Source organism: Myotis brandtii, unplaced genomic scaffold (genome assembly GCF_000412655.1).
Source record: "Myotis brandtii unplaced genomic scaffold, ASM41265v1 scaffold566, whole genome shotgun sequence".
NCBI lineage: Eukaryota > Metazoa > Chordata > Mammalia > Chiroptera > Vespertilionidae > Myotis > Myotis brandtii.
This window is the reverse complement of record NW_005370110.1, coordinates 731,748-753,876: the sequence shown is the minus strand read 5'-3', so window position 1 is coordinate 753,876 and position 22,129 is coordinate 731,748. Positions and strand designations below refer to the sequence as shown.

Genomic DNA, 22,129 nt, shown 5'->3' with positions numbered 1-22,129 from the left:
CTAAGGGGGCAGGTTTACAATGTTGGGACCAGGCTGCAACTGGATAAGAGCCTGGGGCTTCTTGTGTGAGATTCTGGGTGAAGGAACGAGATTGGGGAGCTGGCAGAGAGGGGGTGGGGGGCCCTTTGTAACCACAGGCAAGCCAGGATGGAGGGAACTCTTGGGCTCCTAGGGGCATCTGATCTCTGGGGTCTATGATGAGGTGGGGAGCACCTGAAGGACCTGGAGCCTGGTGTGTGAGGGCATGCGGGGGCGTGCTAAGGGGGCAGGTTTACAATGTTGGGACCAGGCTGCAACTGGATAAGAGCCTGGGGCTTCTTGTGTGAGATTCTGGGTGAAGGAACGAGATTGGGGAGCTGGCAGAGAGGGGGTGGGGGGCCCTTTGTAACCACAGGCAAGCCAGGATGGAGGGAACAGTCCTAGGGTGCAGGGGGGAAAGCAGTGGGTGGGCTCAGAATCAGAGTCCAGGGGATTGTGGCCTGCAGGGCTTGGCAGACCTTCCCCATCCCTGTAGGCCCCTCGCCCCCAACCCGGCGGTGTGGGTGGTGCGCTCCACTGGGAGCCCTGGGGGGCCTGTCTCTGCCTGGGCCTGTGGTCCAGATGTCCAAGGGGCAGCACAGGCCACTGCCCCACAGATCCCCCATCCCTGCCTCCAGGTCCCCCGGAGGAGCATGGCCTCCACCTCATTGCAGCCGCCCGTTAGCATGGGCAGGACATGAGCAGGTCCTTTGCTGGAGAGGAGGTGGGAGGAAGGGCTACAGCCCTGGGCCTGAGGCTCCAGCCGCCTCCAGGCGGGGGCAGCAGGGCCGAGTGGACTGGAAGCAGGCAGCTCTGTGTCTCCTCCCCTCTCGGATGCTGGGCTACAGATAGGAATCATGAAAGCCCTGGGCTTTCCAATCAGGGGCACAGCGACAAATGTGTTACTCGGAGTGTAATTAATCCTGAGCTGCACAGGCTCCGGACAATGGGGGGCTTTTTTGCTTTTTTATTTTGCCAGGTCGGCTTCTTTTCCTTCTGTGCAGGAAGGCGACGGTGCACGACGCATTACAGATAATTACCTTTACCCCGGCTGCCTGGGTTGAGTTGGATTCTTGCTGCTCAGTGTAAATGAAGTAATTACCGAGGAAATCAGTGAGCCAGGCAGCCAGCCCGGGCTCCTGGGCGGATCCCAGGGCCTGTAGGACGGAGATGCCCCCACCAGGCCAGGCCAGGCCTGTGTCCCAGGGCTCAGAGGAGGGAGCTGGCGGGGCTCAGGGCCTGGACTGGGAGAGATCGAAGGAGAGTGGGCCCAGACGAGAGTGAAGACGCACTGTGACAGCCAGTTCTGATCAGCAGGTCTCTCTGAGCCCATTTTCTCTCTGTCTCCCCACAAGCCGTTTAGGGAGGTTCCCTGAGGCCCTGGGCACTGAGCATTCCCATGGCCCCCCGCCCCAGGATGGTCAGGAGAAAGAAGGGGGAGACTGGGCCTCAGCGGCAGGAGTGGGTCCTGGTTCCTTGAGGTTTTGCGCAGGTCTGAGCTCTGGTCCGAGGAGGTCTGGGAGCCAGCGCATCCATGAGATGACTTCGGCAGGCCAGGCTGCAACCTGTTAAAACCAGTTAGAGACGAGAGAACCTACTTTGGGAAACATTAGCATAAACGAGGAGCAGAGAGGAAGAGGAGTTGAGAGGAGGCTGAGAGACGCTGCTCCCGGGAGCCCCCTTCGCACCTCCCAGTGTAGCATTAGCTGACCTCATCCACTGATTCTGGTCCGAGCGTTAATAAGAGAGAGTTGGTGCACCATCCTCGGGGTTGTGGAAGGAATGCCCGGCTGGAATTCCAAGACATGGGTTCCAATCCTGGTCCAAATGAGCAGCTGTGTGATTTGTAGCAAGTCTTTGTTTCCTGGTGTGAAACATGGGGTTGGTTAGTATCATTACCCACCTATCCAGTCGACAGCTGGGTGAGTAATGCCCATGGAAGTGCTTTCTGAACTGCACATAATTACACAAATGCCGGATAGCATCAACATGGGTGTTTGAACAAGTGTACCAGAAGGCGACGCTTTGACACCAAGGCCAGACAGGGGCCGAGGGGGTTCGTAGGAAATGTGTTTGGGCAGATGGTATTCAGGGTGACTGTCAAACTCTCCCAGGTCACTTGTTTAGTCTCGGGTAGGGTTAGTCCTTACTGTGTGAATTCAGGAAGTTGGGCCAGGCAGTCAGTGCTGAGCTGACAAGCATTCAGGGACCTTTACTCCTGCAGGGCCTAGGAACCCCCTCCATGGGGGCGGGGAGGTCCCTCCTGAGCTCTGACATCACCAAGTCCACCCGATCTAGCTCGACATTACCTGAGAGCCTAAATCTACGATTGCAGGTGCCAAGTTGCTTTTAATTAGTCGAATACCTGCCTGTTAAAATCAACCTCGCCTCTGGTGGTAAGGTCATTTTTCTGATTTTGCTTGGCTCCCGAGTCCTCATCAGCATCAGCGGGCCATCCAAAGACTGTAGGCAAGCCTGCTTGCCTCAGCTGAAATGTCGGCTGCCCCGCTGGGGAACCGAAGAGTTCATAGCTGGAAGGGAAACCGCCTTTGGGTGAGGTGGGACGGTGGGGTGGGATGGTAGGCTGATGGAGGGGTCGTTAGACTTGTTAGGATCATAAGTAAGGTCGAGAACCCAGGTTCCCTCCTTGGAATCCAATGTTCTCCCCCCCCTCACTTGAGCCTCAGTTTTCCAATCTCTAAAATGGGGGTAATAATTCCTGTCCTGCCTGTATCACTGAGGTTCAAACAAGTTCATGTAGGAAGTGCATCTGTCTGTAAAACGATGCAACACGAAATGGCTTTATCACATCAAAGTGAAAGTTCTTTAAAGTTTATACAGGTGGTCCCGGTGTGCCTGACTACTAGTTTCTGGACCTCTGTCTAGTAATTCCTCGTTCCCACTCAGTCTTCTCATACTGTCCACACTCCCCTAAACCATGGGCGGTTTGAGGGTGTTAGCACATAGTAGTAGGTGCTCAATAAATGTTGGTTGGGTGATATGAAGCTCTGGATGAGAGGATGTTTGGGGAAACAGTCATGAGAAGCCTTTGATGTCAGTGGTGGGGGCGTTTGTTTCCCATCCTGCTCAGCCTTGCCCCTCCCTTCACTAGACGGGGCTGCTTCAAGGCAAGAGATGGTCCTAGTCATCTTTGTCTTTGTGATGTTCCATGCAGAGCCCAGGCACAGAGCAATTGTTTGATAACTGCTACTTGAGTGAATGAATGAATGAATGGATGAGTGAATGAGACAGGGTAATGTGGTACGAATGCATGGGATTGAGAGTCAGATGAATAGGACTTGGAATCCTGGCCCCAGCACTTCCTTTTGGCAAATACTTACTGTATGTTCACTATATACCAGGAAGGTGCTAGGTTGCAAATATGAAGTTTCACAGTCTAGTAAGGGAGTAGAGGTGTGAGCAAACAATTGCCTGTATATGATAGAGACATATGCTACATATATTGGTGGGCAAGAACTGAGAGTGATAGATCTCCCAGAAGAGCCAGGGAAGGGTTCCCAAAGGAGGGGACCTGAGGGTGGGTCTCGTCAGCTTGGAAAAGTCACATAATTTTTTGGGGTGTCGGTTACCTAAGCTACCATGTGAGCAGACTAAAGCCTCCTTCATAGAGGCAAGGACAAAAAAAAATATGAATAAAACATCTGATACCAAATAATCTTTTTTGAAAAATATATTTTTATCGATTTCAGAGAAGAAGGGAGAAGTAAGGTCGAGAACCCAGGTTCCCTCCTTGGAATCCAATGTTCTTCCCCCCCCCTCACTTGAGCCTCAGTTTTCCAATCTCTAAAATGGGGGTAATAATTCCTGTCCTGCCTGTATCACTGAGGTTCAAACAAGTTCATGTAGGAAGTGCATCTGTCTGTAAAACGATGCAACACGAAATGGCTTTATCACATCAAAGTGAAAGTTCTTTAAAGTTTATACAGGTGGTCCCGGTGTGCCTGACTACTAGTTTCTGGACCTCTGTCTAGTAATTCCTCGTTCCCACTCAGTCTTCTCATACTGTCCACACTCCCCTAAACCATGGGCGGTTTGAGGGTGTTAGCACATAGTAGTAGGTGCTCAATAAATGTTGGTTGGGTGATATGAAGCTCTGGATGAGAGGATGTTTGGGGAAACAGTCATGAGAAGCCTTTGATGTCAGTGGTGGGGGCGTTTGTTTCCCATCCTGCTCAGCCTTGCCCCTCCCTTCACTAGACGGGGCTGCTTCAAGGCAAGAGATGGTCCTAGTCATCTTTGTCTTTGTGATGTTCCATGCAGAGCCCAGGCACAGAGCAATTGTTTGATAACTGCTACTTGAGTGAATGAATGAATGAATGAGTGAATGAGACAGGGTAATGTGGTAACGAGTGCATGGGATTGAGAGTCAGATGAATAGGACTTGGAATCCTGGCCCCAGCACTTCCTTTTGGCAAATACTTACTGTATGTTCACTATATACCAGGAAGGTGCTAGGTTGCAAATATGAAGTTTCACAGTCTAGTAAGGGAGTAGAGGTGTGAGCAAACAATTGCCTGTATATGATAGAGACATATGCTACATATATTGGTGGGCAAGAACTGAGAGTGATAGATCTCCCAGAAGAGCCAGGGAAGGGTTCCCAAAGGAGGGGACCTGAGGGTGGGTCTCGTCAGCTTGGAAAAGTCACATAATTTTTTGGGGTGTCAGTTCCCTAAGCTACTATGTGAGCAGACTAAAGCCTCCTTCATAGAGGGAAGGACAAAAAAAAATGAATAAAACATCTGATACCAAATAATCTTTTTTGAAAAATATATTTTTATTGATTTCAGAGAAGAAGGGAGAGGGAGATAGAGATAGAAATATCAATGATGAAAGAATCATTGATTGGCTGCCTCCTGCATGCCCTTGCTGGGGATCGAGCCCCCAACCTGAGCATATGCCCTGACTGGGAATCGAACCAGTGACCTCTTGGTCTCTGGGTCAATGCTCAACTGCTAAACCACACCTGGCTGCTGCTCCTTACCACTCGGCTCACTGCTCCTTAGCACTGCCGCGAAGGTGGGAGAGGCTCCTGCCACCGCCGCTGCACTCGTCAGCCGTGAGCCCAGCTTCTGGCCGAGTGGTGCACCCTCTGTGGGAGCACACTGACCACCAGGGGGCAGCTCCTGCATTGAGCGTCTGCCCCCTGATGGTCAGTGTGCATCATAGTGACCAGTCGTCCCACTGTTCGGTCGATTTGCATATTAGCCTTTTATTATATAAAAGCTTAATATGCAAATTGTCCCTGCAGGAGTTTGATCAGGAGTTAGATCACTTGTTATGACATGCGCTGACCACCAGGGGGTGGTGTGGAATGAAGGAAGGCCTTGGCTGGCAGCTGGCAGCTGGGGAAGGGAGGCCCTGGCCAGCAGCTGAAAGGAAGGCCCTGGTTGGCAGCAGGAAGGCCCCAATCGGCCCTGATCGCTGGCCAGGTCTAAGGACCCTACTCATGCATGAATTTCATGCACTGGGCCTCTAGTCTTTTAATAAAGGTTGAAAATATTTCCTTGAAGCCAGGCCAGGTGGGTTGGGGAGGGACAGGAGCCAAGAGCTCAAGGAATCTCAGAAGCTGGTCCATACTTCATCTTAGCTCTGCTAATTAGTACCTACGTGGCCTTGAACAAGTGTCTTCACTTCCCAAAGCCTCAGTTGCTGTACCTGCAAAGTGGGAATAAGTTTGTTTCGTGGATCAATGGAGAGACTTCACACAAGGTACTTAGATCGTGCGTGGCACATCGTAAGTGCTAAAAGTGATAGCTCTTCTTTGTTATTATTACGAACCTAGTTCATGGAGAGGCTCGCTGTGCAAGACACACACATGTTGCATGCGTGTTAACTCTCAGATGTGCTCAGAGGGGGAGGAAGGAGAGGGGGGCTCAGGGTTAGGCTGAGTGACAGCCAGTGGCTGCTCAGTCTGAGAAAATTCCTTGAGGTGAGGTGACTGGAACTCTTGAAAAGGTTGGAGGGACCAGGCCTGAGCAATGAAACTGGGGCGGTGGGGGGCAGTCATCTTGTGGCTCATGCCCCAGGCTGGGGGAGTCTGTCTCCTGGGAAACTAAGAGGTGGCCCCCTGACAGCAGCACATAGGTCCTCCTCACCCCCATCTCCACCCCTCACTGGGGCCAGTCCTGATGGCAAAATCGCCGCGGCTCAGTTGCCTGGCTGGTCCCCTGACCTTCCTGAACAAGACAGCCTGGCAGCCATGCTGGGTTGCCGTGGTAACTGGCAGCCTCCCAGCTGGGTTTCCCCGGTAACCAGTTAGCTGGTATTGGAGGAGGGGGTGGTGAACTGGGGGGAATCAGCCTCAAAAGAGGCAGAGAAGAACAGGGTGGACCAAGAGGAAGACAAACCCCAGATGCCCCCAGCACAGCCCTCTCTTCTCACCCTCACCGTATGGGGAAAGCCTGAGAAAGGCAGGTAGGAAAGGCTGCCGTGCTGTTTCCACTGTGTGTGTGTGTGTGTGTGTGTGTGTGTGTGTGTGTGTGTGTGTGTGTTGTGAGTCATCTTGGCCAACGCAGGACGCTGGTAGATGCGATGGGGCGACACGCAGGCGCTCTCCTGGGCCGTGATAATGGCAGCGTGGTCCGGAGGGGAAGCCGGGGCGTAGGAACCTAGCTCTTTATCCTGGTCCTCCGCCCCCTCTTTGAGCTCTAGCCTCCTCACCTGTAAAGTGGAGGTGCTAACATGGACTTTCAGGGACATTGTTTGGGGCAGTGCCTGATAGTGTCAATGGTGGTCCCTCCTCACTTTCCAGGCTGGCTTTCTACCCGGTGATGCTTTCCAGCCCGTGAGCAGCTGGCATGGGAGAACCACCCTGGTCTGAGCCCAGCCCATGGCAGGGCATGGAGGTGGGAGGGTTAGAAAACTCAAGGAACCAGAGACATGGCGCTCACCCTCACGGAGTTTACTGTCCCAGTCTGCCCGGGGCTGAGCAACAAAACTGGGGTCATCTTGTGGCTCATGCCCCAGACTGGGGAAGCCACCTCATGGGAAACTAAGAGGTGGACCCTGACAGCAGCAGCTTCCTTCCCTCAGGCACATGGGCCCTCCCTCCCCCCATGGGAGCCAGTCCTGATGGCAAAATCGCAGCGGGAACATCTGCAAGAAAGTGTTCAAAGTAAGGCCTGAAATTTTTTACTAAAATCAGTAGGAATAAATTTTTCATCCCAACCCAGCAAACAAGCAAACACACGTGTGTTACCTTTACTGCTAGTTTCCTGTTATATTCAGACTAGTCTGGTCTATTTTTTAAAAATGTATTTTTATCGATTTCAGAGAGGAAAGGAGAGGGAGAGGAGAGAGAGATAGAAACATCAATGATGAGAGAGAATCACTGATCGGCTGACTCCTGCACGCCCATTACTGGGGATGGAGCCTGCAACCCGGGCATGTGCCCTGACCGGGAATCGAACCATGACCTCCTGGTTCATAGGTTGACGTTCAACCACTGAGCCACACTGGCTGGGCTAGTCTGGTCTATTTTGTGTGTGTATGTGTGCTGTTGTTTTTTTAAAGATAGTCTGGCCCGGCTGGTGTGGTTCAGTGGTTGAGCATTAACCCATGAACCAGGAGGTCATGGTTCAAATCCTCAGGGCACACATGCCCAGGTTGCAGGCTCGATCCCCAATAGGAGACGTGCAGGAGGCAGCTGATCAATGATTCTCTCTCATCATTGATGTTTCTATCCCTCTCTCCCTCTCCCTTCCTCTCTCTGAATCAATAAAAACATATATTTTTTTAAAAAGATAGTCTGACCCTCCAGCATGATTTCACACCCCCCAGCGGGGTCGCTGCCTTCGGTTTGAGGAACACTAAGAGAAAACACAAACGTAAGCTCCTCAGGCTTCTCTCGCCTTCCGTGTGGAATGTTATCTGGTTGGATCCTCACAACTCCAATCCGTGCGGTAACAGGTCAGAGGTCACACGAGTTGCCCAAGGTCTCCGTGGCTCAGGTTCCTGGCTGCCCAGTTTTTCCTTGCTGCAGGCGGAATGGAAGGGTTCTCTTTACAGAAGGAGAAACTGGGATCTAAAAGCGAGGCCCTGGGACTAAGCCTAGAAGTGGGTGCCTCTTGCCTGTTGTTACCGGGAGGGGAGAGGCTGGGTGTCGGGAGAGCTGTGAGCGGTGAGGCTGGGCCCCAAGCAGGCTGGGTGGTTCTCCGTGTTCCAGGAAGGGAAGAGGAGGGTGGGTCTGGCTTTCCCGGTTGCTCCGAGGGGCTGGGCACTACTGTGAGGGAGGAAAGGTCTGTGTCAGGGTCCTGGGGCCGAGCCTCGTGCCTCAGGCTTCTGGGAGATTTTCTGCCAGGAAAGCCTTAAGCCAGTCCCCAGAGAGGCCCGTTTGTAATTGTCTATCTCCTGTTGGACAAGGGAGATGATAGCAGGAGGCCTGCCAAGTGCGGACTTGACCACGGGGTCAGTTCTGCTGGGGGAAAGCTTAGCGCCAGGCAGCGAGGTGAGGAGCGGCTGGGCGGGAGGGGCACGAGTGGTTCTGGAAGACCAGCCGGGATGCTGACCCTCTCCATACGTATTGGGCTGAATTAAAGGGAAGGCCTGGGATCGGAACCGGGAGCACGTGGAGGAATCCACATGAGGAAAGGTCTGTGTCAGGGTCCTGGGGCCGAGCCTCGTGCCTCAGGCTTCTGGGAGATTTTCTGCCAGGAAAGCCTTAAGCCAGTCCCCAGAGAGGCCCGTTTGTAATTGTCTATCTCCTGTTGGACAAGGGAGATGATAGCAGGAGGCCTGCCAAGTGCGGACTTGACCACGGGGTCAGTTCAGCTGGGGGAGAGCTTAGCGCCAGGCAGCGAGGTGAGGAGTGGCTGGGCGGGAGGGGCACGAGTGGCTCTGGAAGACCAGGCGGGATGCTGACCCTCTCCATACGTATTGAGCTGAATTAGAGGGAAGGCCTGGGATCGGAACCGGGAGCAATCCACACGGCTCGGCTCCGTTTTCACCCGCGCTGGGAGAATTCTGCCCCTTTCTCCGTCTCTCAGGCCCTGGTTTTGCCATGTGTGGGCCCTCAGTGGATGGTGCCAGTCTCCTCCCTTCCTACCAAGGACTTTGCCCTTTGCAAACAGAAGAATGGGCAAGCCAGGGGGCATTTATGGCTGAGAGGCAGTTCTGTTCCGTTTGGGTGTATCTCCTCTCAGAGTTTACAGGGCCTGCAGCACAAAAGGCTGCCAGCCGCGTGGCCTGTGGCACTGGGAGGAGATGGGGGGAGGGGGTGGGGTGGGCATGGGTGGTGCTGCTAGCCCAGCCGTGTCCTTGTCTCTCTAGGCTTCTAGTTAATTTTCTTGGCAGCCATTAATCTGAGCATCAAGCCCAACCTTAGAAAGAGAGCGGACAGAGGTACCTCGTCAGACTCCTGGTTTCAGGCTCCGGTGCCTTTGTAATGCGTCAGCCAGGGCGGTGGGTGCGGCGTGGGTTCTGCTGGAACTCTAGTGGGGGGTATGTTTCCACCTGAGGCTGGGTGGACAGGGGCGGGGGCGATGGTGAGTGTCTGATAGGAGAATCCGTACCTGGGATCGCCCAAGCGGGTGTGCCTGATGCTTGAATAAGAAGCAATCACACTGTGAAGGTGGATGAGACCTTGCTTGTGGGGACCCTGATCCTGCACTCGTATACTCGGATGTCCCCAGTGCACTCTGTACTCTCTTCCCTCCGGCTTGTCCCAGGGGCTCTGATGACCCCTTTGCCCTAGGAAGGATCTGCATGTCTAAGAAGATGGACTCAGAGGTGGGGGAGCAATCGTAATTAGAATTTATCAATGTCCTCATGTTTCCGCTTGAATGAAGGCGTCTTAGCCAGGAAGATCGTGGAGATGGGGCCAGGGGAAAGATGAAGGACGTAGCGATCTGTCTGGCTCCACTTTGTCCTGACACCCTCCACAGTCACAGCTATTGGTGGCGGCTCAGGACTGCCCAGCTGGCCTCTTCCTCTCCTGGGAGAGGCAGGTGGTAGGTGGATGCTGTCTCCTCTGCAGGAGCGAGAGTGTGTGCATAGGTGGCTCGCTGTTCATGTGCATGTAGGCAGGGCCCGCAGCTGCTCATGGCCTCGTCAGGGGGCCCTTCAGACCGTGAAAGAAAACCACGAAGGCAGAGGCTCGGAGGCAGGGCTGGGCTGGGCAGGAGGGAGAATCAGAAGCCATGTCTAGTGCTGGTCCTTCGCTCCCTCCTGCCCACGTGCTCCAGGAGCAGGGTTACCTAACAAGGCAGCAGACCCTCCCACAGGCTCCTTTTGAAGTTCACACCAATGTCTTCATTGAACCCAAATCACCCTCTGGTATTCCAGTCCCAGGTGTTTCTGCTCTTCTCTGATATCCTTCATCATGGTCACTTTCCGAGAGAGAGAGAGAGAATGTGGATGGTGGCAGGGGAAGTTGGGTGAGCTCTTCCCCAGTGCCTCTGGTCCCTCACTATTAAGGTCAAGGGACTCAGCAGAGAAAGAAGGGTTTGCTCCAGTGGCTTTGTGTGTGTGTGTGTGTGTGGGGCAGGGGCGGGGGGGGAGCAGGGGAGGGAGCAGCTCACAGGTGGGAGGAGGGGGAACGGGAAGGCTCATGGCTGGTCCTGCTGTCCTGTTCAGGGCAATGAATGCTACGGTGTCCCTGTTAGGGTGTGGTGGCCCAACCAGCTCCCCATCTCTCCAGGACTGCGCAGTGGGTGAGGCTGTACCCAAGGCACATGGGTCCTGAACGTGAACAAAGAGGGTGGTCCCCAGACCTGCCTCCTGGCAGAGCCCAGAGGTGAAGAAAGGAGGGAGAGGAGGGAGAAACAGCCTGAGGAGCAGGAAGGGCAGCCGGGCGGAGCTGGGCACAGGGAGGCAGAGAGGGCTCCCAAGGAGGGAAGCCCCGAGGAGGCGAGGGTCTGAGGAGGCAGCGTGGGTCAGCAGGGGCGGGGCTGCCTCTGGCCATCTGTTCTGAAGGCAGAGGGGCACATGGCCATGGAGAGAGTCCAGACCCCAGAAAGGACTTCATTGAATTCCAATCGGGCCCAGCATCTTCCAAATCTGGTGTTATCAGAAGCAAAGCCACGTCATCCACTCTTAGACTGACTCAGTTATATTTTTTTAAAGTGACCTTTGGTTGGCTGAGACAGCCAGCTGGAAATAGTTGTTCTGAAGTATTTTTAAGCACACATGTCCTTCTCTCTGACAAATTTGTATATCCCCACAGTAACCAGCACAAGCCTTACAGTCGCGGGTGCTCGCCCCTGCCTTCCCACCTCCCTGGGCATTCTGCTCGGGGACGGGGCCACACGCAGAGGGTCAGAGGGGAGGTTGCTCTCAGCCCATCCTTTCGGGGCTGAGATTTCAGATTTCAGCAGATTCTTGAACAATGTGGGGTTCCGGGGCTCCGAACACCTGCACAGTCCAACGCCCACTTATAGCTAAGTCTACCCTCTGCATATGTGGATTCCCAATGGAGGAGTTGACCTTGAGCAACAAGGTCAGTTGAAACAAATCTGCGCTTACATTGGCCTGAGCAGGTCAAGCCGTGTTGTTCAGGGTCCGCTGTATTTCCCCACCCAGCTCAGAGCCAGGCCCACGTCTCCGGTCACTGGCGGAAGGATTTGCAGGGTGGATTGGATCGCATCCTTCTATACCTTTCTTCTTGGACATGTGGGCTTGTCACTCATGGGACACTCTCATAATGTTGACAAGGCACTGGCCCACAGTGTAGCTTGGGTTAGGAAACACCTTATTATGATAACTCTACTTTGAAAGGAGCGAGCTATTTTCAGCCAGCTTAGAGGAGTTCATCCCTCCCACAAGAACCTCATGACATAACAGGTTTGGGAAAGGGGTGTCAGTGGAAGCTCATCTGCATAATTCCCACAATCCTTTGGCTCAGTTGGTAGCTGTCCTGGGTAATTGTCCTCTGGTCGCGTCCTCTCTGCCACACACACCAGAGTTGGTGGGCAAGCCGGTAAGTGTAACTCCTTTAAACTCTGTGCTCTGGTGTCACAGGCTGGCTTCATAAGTGGACAGACCAAGACAGAACAGGGACCTAGGGTCTCGCCTTGAAAGCAACCTTCCATTCCTTCCACGTCCTCATAGCAGTCGGCTTGCCGGGCCCCGACCCATGGCCAGCCGGCACACCTGCACCCTCCCTGACCGGGAGCCCTGCTCTGCACAGCGGCTCCTTCCGTCGATGGACAGCGTCAGCTCCTGTCCTTCCCTGATGGTGGTCTTATCCTTTCCTTTTTCTTCCGTCCACTCTTCGGTCCCGGTTTGGCATCGTGGCCATTCCTTCCTGGGCTCACTGGTTTGTCATCCTCTCAGAAGTCAGAAAGTGTCCAGACAGTATGACACAGTGGGGAGAAGTAGGCTCTGGGGTCCCTCGGTCTGAGTTTGCACCCCGCTTCACCCTCACCAGCTGTGTTACTCTAGTTATAACCCTTATCCTCTCTAAGCCTCCATTTAGCCATCTGCAAACCGTGAGTAACAATGGTGGTTACCTCATAGGATTGTGGAGAGGGTTAAATAAGTTAACATGGAAAAAGCTTAGTAGAACAGTGCCTGGCAACTCCAAGCCCACCAGGACATGGTAACCTCTCCTCTCCTCCTGCAATGGGCTGTGTAGAACCGAACACGGTCCTCCAGGTGCGGTCTGCTCAGCGGGACCGGTGCCCTCTATTGACCGTCTATTTCCATGATGTCAGGCTGTGCTTGCAAATCACCGGTGTTTAAACGAAGCTCGTTGTACTGGAATCCTCAGGTCGCTTTCCCATGGGCAGCTGTGAGGTCAGATTTGCCCTCTCCTACATAAAAGATGTGTCTGCGTCAGAGGGAAGGTCAGTGTCTAGGGGAGCCCAGAGCGGCCCTTTATGTTGGTTCCAAGCACACATGTCCCCCCGCAGAAGCAGTCTGGCCCTTTTGATTACACTGCTCTGCCACTGGAGCTCTATTTGGAAAATCCCTTGACCCACGCTGGCCTGAAATAAAATCCCCTGCTCCGCGGGTCATTTCTCTTTCACTCTTCTCTGCACGCGCCTGTCAAGTGAGCGGAGCATGTGCTGTTGGGACCTTCCTAACATCCAAATGTCCAAATCCAGCGCCCCTACTTCTCCTGCTTCCCGAGGTGCCCCACACATATTCACAGGTAAACCTCCGAGACCCTCTAAATCAGTGGTTCTCAACCTTGGCTGCACATTAGAATCCCCTGGGAATCTTTTTAAAATCCTGATTTCCAGGCCTCATCCTCCGGAAATTCTGTTGCTTTGTTACTAATGTTGTGGCCCCACCCCATAACAAAGAAACAGAATTTCCGGAGGATGGGGCCCGGAAATCAGGATTTTAAAAAGATTCCCAGGGGATTCTAATGTGCAGCCAAGGTTGAGAACCACTGCATCTACAGCACCGAGGAGCTGGCGAGAAAGGCAGACCCTCAGGACTTACCCCACCTACCAAATCCGAATCGGTGTTTGAACAGGTCCCCCGGAGACTCACATGCACAGGGAAGTTTGGGAAGTACTGCTCTGCATTATCCCGCTTGGGGTAGGCATGAGGTTGAGGGAAGGGGAATCCCATCTCCCAAGATCTTGCGATCAGTCCTGCTGACCAGGCTCCTGGGGTCAGACACAACACTATTTCTGGCTATTTGATCACAAATTCTCCACTCTCCTCATTTGTTTCTTGGAATGCCGATAGAAAGGTTTTTATAAAAAAAATCATACATTAATAAAGTCTAGATTGTGTTTTCCCTGTTTTTTCTTTAAAATATATTTTTATTAATTTCAGAGAGGAAGGGAGAGGGGAGAGAGAGATAGAAACATCAATGATGGAAGAGAATCATTGATCGGCTGCCTTCTGCACGCCCCTTACTGGGGGATCGAGCTGGCAACCCTGGGCATGTGCCCTTGACCGGAATCGAACCTGGAACCTTTCAGTCCACAGGCTGACGCTCTATCCACTGAGCCAAACCAGCTAGGGAATGTTCTCCCTGTTTTATGAGTAACATGCTCTTGAGCACATCTCAAACCTTTGGATTATGTACAACGGGAACCTTTTAAGTGTTAAATGTAGGGCTTTGCATTTATGATACATTTCATTTGCTGATGTGAGGCCATCGTTATCTCCGACTTCAATTCCGATTCTGTGTACGTGTGCTAGCCATCCTCCCAGCATTGGCTTTGTCAGTGGCAAGTCTGGTAGCATTGTCTTCTGCATCTTCATGCAAATCACAGATGAAGACTGGAGCAAGGCGGGTCGGGAACAGACCCCTGTGGGGCACCACTGGAGGCTCATTGCACGGTTCAGCCAGCGTTGAGCGTAAGAGCTGCATCCCTGTAGCCAGAAACGCTGGTGGGAGCTGGGGCTCTGCTGCCAGCTGCCTTTGCCCCCTTTGGCAAAGCATGGCTGCCCCAGACTCCCGCTTCTTCATCTGCAACCGAGGAACCTGGAGGAGTCACCAGCATCTGCTGGGGTGCATTAACGAAATGTCTGTGTCTGGCCCCCCTCACTCAGAGATCCTGACTCCACTGATCTGCAGTGGTCCCAGGGCTTAGTATTTTAAAGAAGCTCTTTGGAGCCCTAGCTGGTTTGGCTCAGTGGATAGAGCATCGGCTTGCGGACGTAAGGGTCTTGGGTTCAATTCTGGTCAAGGCCATATGCCTGGGTTGCAGGCCGATCCCCAATAGGGGGCGTGCAGGAGGCAGCCTCTCATCGTTGATGTTTCTAACTCTCCCTTCTTCTCTGAAATCAATAAAAATATATTTTAAGAAAAATAAAGAAGCTCTCTGGGTAATGCTAGTGTGCACCTGGGATTGAGAACCACGGGGCCAGATGATCTCTAAGGTGACGACATCTTCTGCTGGCTGAGGTCTGTGGTTGCAGGGACGGCCTGCTGACTGGTGTAGCGCCGTGGCACGCACGGGGTATGCCATGCAGACCACAGGGCACCCTTGTGGACACCTCCTGTCAGCTGCTTGCTCTCCTAGCCTTTTCCTCGGGACAGAATAATCATCTTTGAATCTCTGACACTGGCTTCTTCCTGTGTTTCTGAGCGTGCTGCCTGAGAAAACCAGCCCAAGGCCAGTGTAGGTCAGTTCAGCGTAAGTCAGTAGGGACGGCTGGCCCCTGGTCCTCCCTGCCCTCTGTGTCTTTCCTCCTCAACAGGGAGCGACAGCGCCTCTGAGGCCCTGCCTTCCTCTTCATCACTTCCCACTGGCCTGGGGCTGCGGCAGCTCCCAGGAACCTTGTCGGCCAACATGTGAGTGCACACGGCCCCCTCTGGCTCGGCACTGGGGTCACAGCACCTGCATGCCCTGCTTGGCTTCCGCCCTGGGGCTTAGGATGCTGCTGTGCGTATCCCTCCTGGAGTAGGAGCGTCCCCAGATCTGCGTTATCCTGTCCTGTCCCGTGGCTGCTGGGTGCTGGGTGCTCTGCAGTGGGCTTGTTAATTGGCGCTTCAGCCAGCTGATTGACTCTAATGCGTGAACATTTAGCTACCCCGGCAGCCGCCTCTCAGACAGCCGTTAATTGCAGGCACGAGAGTGACAATAATTATGGGATAATGGGTGGCTTTTGTGTGAGTCCTTCTCCCCGCACTATGTCAGCAAACATGGAGGATTTGTTTTCTAACACTCAGCGGCCCTGCTGTGGAGATGCCATAGACCCTTCTGCTCACTCCTCACTGTCATCCAGCCCAACCCAGCCCCGCCCCCTCCAGGGTTTTACCCACATCCCCTGGGGACAGAGAGCATGTGCCCATCTTTCAAAATATTATCACCCAATCCCCAGGCAGTTATGACCTCATGTTTAGTGTTTGTGAATTTGAATTGGCGCTTCACTAGAAAGTAGTACTTAATCAACCCTGGTTAAAAAAAGGGTAATAAGTACTACACTCTGCCTCATTCCACGGCCCTTCTCTGTTAATAGTTTCATGTCGTTGTAATTAGTGTGTAGCCGTTGTCCTGTGTCATGCATTTTTTTGTTTGATGCTATTTTATATAAACACTTCAGGTATGACAATGGGCCATAAACGTGTCATTCTAACAGCTGTAGATAATTCTGTCATGTTACTCCATTACTCTATTGCTCTTCTCTTAATATTGGGAATTTGGGTTGTTTCCAATTTGTTGCTGTTATGAATAGCTTTTCTATAAACATCTTTCTATGTTACTGATTTCCCTCCAGTTATTTCCCAGGGGTAAATTGAATGATGAGTTATATTGATCTGGTATCATGTCGGGAAGAGTTGGGAGGAGTGGGGACTAGAGGCTGTTGGGAGAGTTTAACTGATTCCCTCCCCTGTCTCTCCCAGTGCACAAGTTCTTCTCTTTGCACCTCTTCTCCTGTCCATTTTGAGTGTGATCCTTGCTCCAACATCCCTAGTAACACCCCAAGTGAGTGACGCAGAGACTTGGGGTTCCAGTTACCTATTGCTGCATAATAGGTCACCCCGAGATGTAGTGGCTTAGAAAAGCAATGTGTTGTTATGTCCCAGGCTTCTCTGAGTTACCTGGGCTCAGCTGGGAGCTGGCTGGGGTTGGCTCCTGCCCTTGCAGTTATCTGAAGTCTGGACTGGGCCAGATGGCCAAGGTGGATCCTCACATGGCTGCCACCTGGGAGCTCAGCTGAGACTGTCAACCTGAGCACCGCCATGTGGCTGCTCCATGTGACCTGACCTTCCCTCAGTGTGGCCGTCGGTTCCAAGAGGGGGTGTCTCAAGAGAGAGTATTCCGAAGACCCAAGTGGAAATGTTAAGGCTTCTGATGTCCTAGCCACAGAAGTCATACAACACCACTCCTGTTACATTCCATTGGTCAACTGAGTCACAGACCCACCCAGATGCAAAGGAGATGGAAAAGAGATTCTACTTCTCCATGGCAGGAGTTGCAAAGAATTTGCATTCATCTTTGATCCTCCACCAGTGAAGACAGAAAGCCTGCGTTGATTAGCATCCTATGAATCCTTAGGAGAGGCCAAATGAGAGACCCTGTCCCTGCATTTCCACTCCAAATCCTGCCCATTCTCACAGCTCAGGAGTCATGTGATTTCATTCCAGAACCTTCCCCAGTGGCCCCAGGAGTCAGCGCTTTCCTTGCATTCCTCCTCCCTCACCTTCCTAAACTCCCAAGGCTCTCTCTGTATCTTTGCCTGCCCTTGTCTTACACAGCTCTGATCACACGTCACAGCATTCAGTGATTTAATGGACTTGGCTTGCTAGGCTGTCACTTCCTGCTGGAAGGCAGGGATTCTGCTCTGTCCTTCTTAATCTCTACCTACCCCACCCTAAAGACCTCGGCAAGTGCCTGGCATGAAACAGGGCTTCCGTAAGTCCCATTCCCTTCTTCCTTTTCATACATTGGACACTCCACTGTCTGTGGAATGAATGAGTAAATTACCTTAATGAAGGAGGGGCAGGGAAGAGGACAGACATTTACTGAACACTTAGTGTGTGCACTTACTAGTACTAGCTAGGAGCTCTATATAAATGACCTTATTTGATTTTTACAACAACCTGTACTTAGTTGTGTCTCTGTTTTACAGATGTTGAAGCTGAGGTTCGGAGATGTTAAATACCATGTTCAAAGGGACATCGTTGGGTCACAGAGACAGTCATAGAGTCATGATCAGAACGTAGGTCTTTGGGAACTTAGGGCGAATGCTCTCTCCTGTACGCTTAACCTCTTAGAACCTCAGTTTCTTCCTCTGTAAAATGGGGAGAATAATGCTTATCTCATAGGGTTGTTTGGATGAAAGCAAAGAAGACGTACAAAACCTCCAGAACTTGGTGTAGAGTAGACATTCATTTCATATTGCCCATCATGACATGCCTTCTTGTTCCCTAGGGAACGACAGGCACTCTGATCATGAGTGCTAACTTTATGGTTACTGATGTAGTTGATGGAACTGCTCTCTTGCCATCTTTGGGGGTGTGCTGTTCACCGCCACACACATAATTACTCTGCACTTCACTTCCTAATTCCTTGCATGGCCGTTTCTCCAGTGCGACCTCCGCCTTCCTTGTAATCACAGTGCGGACAGCCAGGTCCCCAGTCACCCAGGCGCTTCCCCGGCAGCTGAGACTCGGAGCCGGGCCTCCCACATCCATTGCTTTTGTTTGCTCTTTGAAAATCACCTGCAACAAGAGCTCATTCGTTCTCTTTCCCCCTCATCTTCATGCTCACATGCCCTCTACCTCTCAGCTCCAATTCATTTTCTGGTCTCCATCCGTCTTGTCTCGTACAAGGACCCCACCCAGGATGCTTCTGCCGTGGGGATGCTTCGCCCGCTGAGTTAGGACATGGACCAGCGGAGACTGCAGCGCGGTGAAGGGGGCTGCTGGGTAGAGCTGAGGACAGGGATGATTTATGTCTTTCCTCCCCTGATGTCCTTCCCGCTTATTGCTCTGGCTCTGGGCTCTTCATTTTCTGGCTTGAGACGCTGCCCAGGCTGGGAGGAGCTGGCTAGTCTAGGCGTCCACTAGTCTGCTCTGGGCCCTGTCCCTTCATTCCAAGCTCAGTTCCATCTCCCACTCCCCTGCCTGGCCACTGATATATCGCATCGAGTTGCCAGAATCACACAAGGCAGAGGAGGGTGGACGTTCTTTTCTTAACTCTTCCACACCCTTCCCTCCAAGGTCCAGGCTGAAAAGTCTGGGAATCCAGACAGACGACAGTTTCTGACGGTTCTGTTCTCCCTGCCTGCGGGCTTTCTTCCTTTTAGCGAGGTTGTTTGGGAGACTGCAGGGCCCTGGGGAGGTGACATGAAAGCCATCCCAGCCAACCACCCTGTCTAGGCCCTGTTTTCTTTATCACCCTGGCCTGGCACTCGCAGGGGGCTCCTCACAGGCAGCTGCCGCCTTTTGTGCTTCTGTTCCCGTCTGATTTCGTTCCTGGGTGCCTGAGTTTTGACAGATCTTCAAGTGCAGAAACGCGTCCCCTGTCTCCATTGGATTTGCACCTAGTATCTTCCTTTCTGTTTGCAAGCTTGCGGTGGGGTGATCTCGGGAGGTGGACGGCCTAATAGCAGGCAAGCTGACCAGAGTCTGGCCTGATGGCCTCTCCTTTCACTGAATTCCAGTGTCTTGTAACATTTTCAGGGCATTTATGTGTTTAGTTCAGTGGTTCTCAACCTTCTGGCCCTTTAAATACAGTTCCTCATGTTGTGACCCAACCATAAAATTATTTTCGTTGCTACTTCATAACTGTAATGGTGCTACTGTTATGAATCATAATGTAAATATCTGATATGCAGGATGGTCTTAGGCGACCCCTGTGAAAGGGTCGTCCGACTGCCAAAGGGGTCGCGACCCACAGGTTGAGAACCGCTGGTTTAGTTGTAGGGTGGTAGGAGGTCATATTGGATAGATAAATTGGGGCTAGATTATGGAAGGGCTTGCATTTTGACCTAAGAAATGTAGCCTCTGTGCGGTAGGCAGTGGAGACACTGACGGTCTGTGAGCAGGGCTTGACCCAGTTGTCATTTGCAGGGAGCAGGGAGAACCACATTCAGAGGCATCCTCTCAGCTCCAGGGCAGTGGGCCTGGGGTGAAGTTCAGGCAGGCTGCTGGCCCCTGTGTGACCTGTAGCCTAAAGACGACAGGGTACATTACCGACAGGGAAGAGGCGTTGGCAATGGGGGCTTCTGGCAACACTGAGAGCTATTTCAGGGGCTCAGGGGTGAGGCTGAGAATCCAAGTCTTAGGGTAAAGTCTTAGGATAAAGTTAAGTGAGTGACTGGAGGTAGGAGGGTTAGGGCCAGGGCATAGGAGGGTCAGATCTAAGGGGTGCAATACCCCTCACACAGCTCCTCCTGACTCCAGAGAGGTTTATGTTGGGCCCCTCCCATATGCAGGGGCTTTTGCTCTGGAACACCTTAGAGATACCTCTTTTTAAAAAATACATATATTTTTTATTGATTTCAGAGAGGAAGGGAGAGGGAGAGAGAGATATAAACATCAATGATGAGAGAGAATCATTGGCCAGCTGCCTCCTGCATGCCCCACCCTGGGGATCGAGCCCACAATCCAGGCATATGCTCTGACCAGGAATCAAACCGGGACCTCCAGGTTCATAGGTTGACACTCAACCCCTGAGCCATGCCATCCAGGCTAGAGGCACCTCTTAAAGAAAACCTGGCAGAATTATTGGCTGGCTATCAAAGTTGAGGCAAAATGACAGGGGATGTGGTAGGACAGTGGCTGGGCTGGGGGATTAAAAAGAGGGTACAGATCTGCCCATGTCACATATGTACCATCTTCCCCGTTACATGTGCAGAACAGCTGGCCCTTCCCTGTTCCCCTGGGGGCTCAGCCTTGACTGCCCAGACAGAGAAGGGGGAGGAGGACATGACACGATGCCATCCGTCAGCTTTCTCCCAAGGTCACTGCTGCCCCTGCATGGCCGTCGCTGGAGCCGGGCTGCCTGGTGCTGCTGGATGTCTTGTTGCCGTAATTCGGTTGCTCTGGCAGAGAGCAGGGAAAGGGGCAGCTGCTACTGCCCTTTCCAAGATGCATTTGAGAGGGAGCCTCCTTCAGACTGTTCTCCAGTCCTGAAAAGCAGCCTCCCCCTCCCCAGCTCCCTCTATGGCCTTTCCCTGGTGGGGAAGGAGGGAGGGACCTGGTCCAAGGGCCCCAGCCTGGGTGTCTATACATTGAGTGGAGTCGTCTGTAGCGCTGGGCTGAGGCCAAGCTAAACACCTCCACACCGACTGTCCCATCCATCCTGCTTTTCTGGCCCGGCTGGGGATGGGGGTCAGGGGTATTGTCTGTAGGTTAACCCTTGGGAGGCCACGAGGAAGGAAACGTACAGTAGGAAAGTGTTTCTGTCTGTTTCCTAGACAGGTGGTCTCACCAAGTGCAGAATGGCAGGCCCGGAGCCCGGAGCCCGGAGCCCTCCTCCCACGGTGATCGTATCAGAGAAGTTGTTCGGCTGCTTGGGGTCTTAGCAGGGAAATGTCAGACTTCAGCGGAAGGGAGGAAAGGTGGCTCTGCGTCCCAGTCACCTTGTCTGATGGCCCGACGTGGCTCCTCCCTCCGAGGCGGACTTGTATGGCATTTGTCTTGTTCCCCGTGCAGCAGTGTGCCTCATGGAGCTTCCAGGGCTAAAGCACATCTAGTCCACACTACCCGCTTCACCCCACCCCAGGCCTGCCCCCAGGGAAGGTTCTGGAGACCGGAATTCTCTTCCTTCCCCACCCCACCACTGTCAGCGTGGCATTACTCTTGGCCTTTTGTGTTCCAGACCTGGGATCAGCGGCCCAAGGCCGGACCTCCGCAGAGGGACCTTTTACTTCAAACGGGCTGATTAAGATGTCGTTGTCTAGCAGAAGCAAGCTGAGTGGACATTTCTTAGTTTTTTTATTTTTAATAATTTTTTAAAATATATTTTATTGACTTTTTACAGAGAGGAAGGGAGAGGGATAGAGAATTAGAAACATCGATGAGAAACATCGATCAGCTGCCTCCTGCACCCCCTGCACCCCCCCCACCCCCCACCCCCCATGGATGTGCCCGCAACCAAGGTACATGCCCTTGACTGGAATCAAACCCGGGACCCTTCAGTCCCTAGGCCGACACTCTATCCACTGAGCCAAACCGGTCATGGCGACATTTCTTAGTTTTCAGGGAATGTATGCAGTGAAACCCGGGGCCTGCCATAGAACAGCCTGCCTTTAGCGCCCAAGCCCCCTGTGTTTGCTTGGTCTGGCAGTGGGTGGCTCACTCCTCCTGGTCCTGGTAGCCGGGCAGGGTGGCTCACAGAGCGCTGGAGAGCAGGACCAAGGAGCTTCCTCCCAGACAGCAGGGCAGGCCCGAGCATTCGTGTTACCCGCCGAGCAAGGCCTGGGCTGCCCGGGGGTGAGAGCCAGTTCCCTAAGATGTATGACTTCCGGCCACCCCCTCCGAGCCCCAACTGCTAATCAGCTCCAACTAGACTCTGACATGAGCTCCCTGCCGTGGATTTGTGAGGCTACAGTGAAAATAGTCAACTCGTGCGAACAGCTATGCAATGCCTGGGGTTGTATGAATATTATATTCTGAAGAGAGGCAGGCAACTCTTGCCGTCCTAGGTTTCAGCCCCGATTCCTTGTGGAAGTTCCTGCAGCCACATTTCCTACAGGGTGGGCAGTGACGAGAAGGAGCCATTGGCGG

The 22,129-nt window shown here is 52.9% G+C and overlaps 1 protein-coding gene across 13 annotated transcripts in view; it reads left to right on the top strand.

Moving 5' to 3' along the window:
* Positions 1–22,129, top strand: part of PLEKHA6 (pleckstrin homology domain containing, family A member 6) — a 147,017-nt gene that overhangs the window by 19,469 nt on the left and 105,419 nt on the right. The window lies entirely within an intron of this gene.